Below are 6,064 nucleotides of genomic sequence, written 5' to 3' on the forward strand. Positions count from 1 at the left end.
TGCTCAAACAACAGTAGTCCAACATGTCCTAACAGTAGTCCATCATGCCCTAAGAGTAGTCCATCATGAGATAACAGTAGTCCATCATGACGTAACAACAGTAGTCCATCATGCCCTAACAACAGTTGTACAACATATCCTAACAACAGTTGTACAACATGTCCTAACAATAGTTGTCCATCATGTCCTAACAACAGTAGTCCATCATGCCTAAACAAAAGTAGTACATCATGCCCTAACAGTAGTCCATCATGCCCTAACAGTAGTCCATCATGCCCTAACAACAGTAGTCCATCATGCCCTAACAACAATAGTAGTCCAACATGCCCTAACAGTAGTCCATCATGCCCTAACAATAGTAGCCCATCATGCCCTAACAACAGTAGTCCAACATGCCCTAACAACAGTAAGTCCATCATGCCCTAACAACAGTAGTCCATCATGCCCTAACAACAGTAGTCCATCATGCCCTAACAACAGTAGTCTGTAATGACATAACTGACCATACAAAGCCTACTCAAGCACATATGACATGGAGTAGGGATGGGGGGGGGGGGTCATACATACAGTAGAGTATCGCAATATCATTTTTGAATATATAATATTGATTGTATGACTCCAAGTATCAATTCTGCCCCCCAAAATAGCTTTTTTTGCTAAGTAGTTAAAGTTAGCTAGAGATTAGTCAGCTGTTCTACCTGCAGCAAAAATCCGTTATTTCCCCTTCTATAGCTTGGCATCAATCTTCTTTTTCTTATTTTGTTTTCAGCACTTTAATTACCATGACTGATCAAAACTCCTGTTCTCATGACTCTCTCGTGAACCCTCTGTACCAGTCATGGTGAGCAATATGTTTGAAACATCGAATCGAAATAAAAAATGACATTGAGACACAGTACATATAGAATAGCAATACATATCGTATCGTAAATATCATGATAATACTGTATTGTGAGGTTCCGCGGTAAGTTGATAATACTGTATTGTGAGGTTCCGCGGTAAGTTGATAATACTGTATTGCGAAGTCCATGGCAATTCCCAACCCTAACTTGTGCTTGGTGGCAAATCAGCTTTAAAATTTGCCACATTACACCTGGTGCTGTGATCTTCCTACTGTGGATTGTGATCACATTTATATTACATTACATTTTTATTCAAGAACTGAATGTGTACTCTGTAGGACCTACACTACATGGTCAAAAGTATGTGGACACCTGCTTGTTGAACATCTCATTACAAAATCATGGGCATTAATATGGAGTTGGTCCCCCCCTTTGCCGCTATAACAGCCTCCATTCTTCTGGGAAGGCTTTCCACTAGATGTTGGAACATTGCTCTGGGGACTTGCTTCCATTCAGCCACAAAAGCATTAGTGAGGTTGAGCACTGATTTGGGGCGATTAGGCCTGGCTCACAGTCGGCGTTCCAATTCATCCCAAAGGTATTTGATGGGGTTGAGGTCAGGGCTCTGTGCAGGCCAGTGAAGTTCTTCCACACCGATCTCGACAAACCATTTCTGTACGGACCTCGTTTGTGCATGGGGGCATTGTCATGCTGAAACAGGAAAGGGCCTTCCCCAAACTGTTGCCACATAGTTGGAACCACAGAATCATCTAGAATGTCATTGTACGCTGTAGAATTAAGATCTCCCTTCACTGGAACTAAGGGGCCTAGCCCGAAACATGAAAAACAGCCCCAGACCATTATTCCTCCTCCACCAAACTTTACAGTTAGCACTATGCATTAGGGCAGGTAGCGTTGTCCTGGCATCCGCCAAACCCAGATTCGTCCGTTGGACTGCCAGATGGTGAAGCATGATTCATCACTCCAGAGAACGCGTTTCCACTGCTCCAGAGTCCAATGGCGGCGAGCTTTACACTACTTCAGCCGACGCTTGGCATTGCGCATGGTGATCTTAGGCTTGTGTGCGGCTGCTCAGCCATGGAAACCCATTTCATGAAGCTCCCGACTAACAGTTCTTGTGCTGAGTAGTGAATGTTGCAACTGAGGACAGACGATTGATACAGGCTTCAGCACTCAGCGGTCTTGTTCTGTGAGCTTGTGTGGCCTTCCAATTCTCAGCTGAGCCACTCCTAGAAGTTTCCACTTCACAATAACAGCACTTACAGTTTACCGGGGAAGCTTTAGCAGGACAGAAATTTCACAAACTGACTTGTTGGAATGGTGGCATCCTATGACGGTGCCACTTTGAAAGTCACTCAGCTCTTCAGTAAGGCTGATGGAGATTGCAATACTGTGTGCTCGATTTTATACACCTGTCAGCAACGCGTGTGGCTGAAATAGCCAAATCCACTCATTTGAAGGGGTGTCCACATACTGCTGTTATGTTCTAGTTCCTTTCTGTGGGAACTAACTTGTATGTATTTTCCTAAAAAATTGCGAAGCATTTTAAAATGATATAAAATGCAAAACCACTTGCATTTGCAGTCTTACCTTACATCATTTGGAACAAGATATTTCAATTTCACCAGTGTATTTTGTGCAACCGTTTGGCTAGGTTATGAATTAGATTGGCATAGAAAGAAACTGTAAGGCTGTGCTGTATCTGTGTACTTAAAGACCAGAAAAGGCCTTGTACTGAGGGGACTTAACAAAGGTCTTGTGATGGAAAAACAAGATGGCGGGCTGGTGATGTGATGCGGTTAAGGTTTACCTTAAAGCCAGGGCGTCCTGAGGAGGTTTTGAAGCCTCTCAGTTTTCCGCTAGTGTGCTGGGCCCCTGCGGCGGGGAGGGGGGGACGGGGGGTGTTTAGCAGTCAGTGTCTGTCTCCTGGCTACTCCCATCCAGGCATCAGCTTTGACAGATCCCCTTAGCACGGTAGTGTCCCAAATGGTACCCTATTCCTTATATAGTGCACTACTTTTGACCAGAGCCCTATGGGGAATAGGGTGCCATTTGAGACGTAATCAGTGTCTAACCTCCATATACGACTACAAGGTCAGCCTCCTGAAAAGAGGAGGGATTACGGCTAGTTGTGACACTGACACACTTTGTATTTTCTCAGAATATTGTATTTGAGTAGAAGAAAATGATATGAAACGGAAAGTCAAAATGAAAGTAAAATCTATAGCTAAATGCAAGCGTCGCTATTTGTTACAATGCCAGACGTGAATCAATCGCTCCAACTATAACAGCTCACTGACATATTGCAATCACAAAGACAACATCATTTAAAAGATGCACCACAGCCTCCCTAGCAACATCATTTAAAAGATGCACCGCAGCCTCCCTAGCAACATAATTTAAAAGATGCACCGCAGCCGTCCTAGCAACATTATTTAAAAGATGCACCGCAGCCTCCCTAGCAACATCATTTAAAAGATGCACCGCAGCCTCCCTAGCAACATCATTTAAAAGATGCACCGCAGCCTCCCTAGCAACATCATTTAAAAGATGCACTGCAGCCTCCCTAGCAACATCATTTAAAAGATGCACTGCAGCCTCCCTAGCAACTCATTTATCACCTGCTTTACTTAAAGCTCCAATATGTCAATTTTTGGGCAACCCGACCAAATTCACATAGAAATGTGTGTTATCATGTGTGACATTCTCATTGAAAACAAGTCTAATAAGCAGTAGATATATTCTATGTGCATTGTTTCTATGCTTTGCGTTCTTAAGCTTCGTTTTTTGCGTTTTTTAATTTCGGTTTTGTGCACCAGTTTCAAAATAGCTGAAAATAAAATATTTTTAGTTATGGAAAATCTATTTTACAGCAGTTTAGATGGCAGAGCGATTTCTGCATAGCGCAGCTTTAACAAAAGGCACATCTCAATAGGTTGTCCAGGTATCATGACATGGCACATGTGTGTGTACTTTACTGTATTTCCACTTGAAATAGTTTTTCAACCGAAAAAGTGCAACAACAACAATAACAAAAAATAAACAAAAAAAATGTAATCGCTGGAGTGCGTCTCTAAGTTGGAATTCAGTTGCGTTGGTCGGGAATTGAAACCCGGGTCAACGACCACTGCTGCTGCGGATTCGTGTGGGATCGAACCGCGTCTTAAAAAGCAGAAGAAAAGGTCAAAATAAGGTCACCAAATTGTCTGCTGCAGCAATATATGTCTGGCTGCGGTGCTGACCGCCATACCACCAACGCATGAGATCTGTTGAGAATGTTCCTAGTTGAATGTGTGCAGACGTTGTCTCCACAATAATAATTCACATGATCTTAGTATCATGAGATTCCATAAAAACACATCAATTTGATACAGCTACGACCGGAAGTGACTTTTTCGTAGCAGGTTAGGAGAACTTACGCAGCAGGTTAGGATAATTAACGTAGCAGGTTAGGAGAATTAGGTTAAGGTTAGGAAAAGGGCTATGAAAAGCCAACTGACATTTACTCCTGAGGTGCTGACCTGTTGCACCCTCTCCAACTACTGTGATTATTATTTGACCCTGCTGGTCATCTATGAACATCTTGGCCATGTGCTGTTATAATCTCCACCCGGCACAGCCAGAAGAGGACTGGCCACCCCTCATAGCCTGGTTCCTCTCTCGGTTTCTTCCTAGGTTCCTGCCTTTCTGGGGAGTTTTTCCTGGCCACAGTGCTTCTACACCTGCATTGCTTGCTGTTTGGGGTTTTAGGCTGGGTTTCTGAACAGCACCTTGTGACATCGGCTGATGTAAAATGGGCTTTATAAATACTTTTGATTGATTGATTGATTATGGAAAACGCTCTCCTAACCTGCTACAAATAAGTCACTTCCGGTCGCAACTGTATCAAAGTGGCGTGTTTTTAGGGATACCCTTAGCATAATAGCTATCTAAATAGTATGATCTTTTCAAAAACTTTGATTTTTTAATGTACATGTTGAGGCTTCAAAATATTGGGCTCGTCCGGGATTTGAACCCGGGACCTCTCGCACCCAAAGCGAGAATCATACCCCTAGACCAACGAGCCAATACAACCTTATCACGATAAAATGGTTAAGAATACATTACAACCAGAGATACTTAGAATTAATCCAAGATAGACAACTGCCTGTCGTTTTTAACGGAAGCAAATTACTCCAAGCGGGCAGAGGAGCCTATTGGCACATTTCCGTTGCAATGACTCAATTCGCCCTCTTTCTAAACAACGGAAGTCCACTCAGTTCGTTACAGATTTTAGTTTTGGAAACAGAAAACTGTACTGATATTAAAATGTTTCATCGATGAGAAAATTTGGCCAAAAAGTCGTCCAAAATCCATCTCGCTCTATCTTCTCCCACTGCCGGACACTGAGTTTCCTATCACCACCATAAAACAACAACCGGATGCTTCGCATGTATACATTCGGGTGAAATATCTGTGTCATTGTTCTGTGTTTTGATACATTATATAATTAATTATATAACATTTGGCTTTGTTCTACTAGTTAATTGAAGTGATTGGATTGCGCCTTTTGCCAATGTGATTCCGACCGAATATATGGGATAAGGGCACTGCTGGCTACTGTCTATGTTCGGTACATTATATAATTACATTTGCCTTTGTTCTCTGCTAGCTTTGAAGTGACCGAGTTGTGCTTTAAAAAAAATATTTATATATATATATATATATTTATAGCAACTTGCTAGTAGCCTCTGTCACAGGTTTTCATCGCGTATATTTGTTTCAATGTGAAATGGGAGCCGAGGCGAACTTGATAACTAGCTATCAAGATAAGATGATGAATCCGTTGTGCTTTGATTCGCGGCTCTCTTGTGGCTAAATGCAGTTGCATTCGCTAGCAAGTTGTCTTTGGCTACCTAGCTAGCTACAAGCATTACAGTATACGAACAGGTTGTTTTTACCCTTTAGTTAGTTAGTAAACTAACCGTTTGTGATTGGTTAGCTGGCTGTTAGCCTAAAAAAAAATGTTTTCGCCATCGAGTGGAGTTTAGTCCACAGAGTTAGCCGTTTGCTTACTAGCGCTAACTTGGCTGGCTAGTCTGGCCTTTTTATCAACTCGGGTCTTTTGAAATATTCACTCGGGGAAGTTACACTACAATTAATATAACATTATGATGATATACCATGTGTTACACATTCGCCTACCATTGCATGTCTGTGAC

The 6,064-nt window shown here is 42.3% G+C and overlaps 1 non-coding gene across 1 annotated transcript; it reads right to left on the minus strand.

Annotated features, from left to right (window-relative positions):
* Window positions 1–4,857: 4,857 nt before the first annotated feature.
* trnap-ugg (transfer RNA proline (anticodon UGG)) lies at window positions 4,858–4,929 on the minus strand. The gene has a single exon. It is a non-coding gene; the product is annotated as a tRNA-Pro (tRNA).
* Between the last annotated feature and the right edge of the window lie 1,135 nt (window positions 4,930–6,064).

The sequence above is a fragment of the Salmo salar genome, chromosome 10, assembly GCF_965601325.2.
Source record: "Salmo salar chromosome 10, fSalSal1, whole genome shotgun sequence".
NCBI classification, from domain to species: Eukaryota; Metazoa; Chordata; class Actinopteri; order Salmoniformes; family Salmonidae; genus Salmo; species Salmo salar.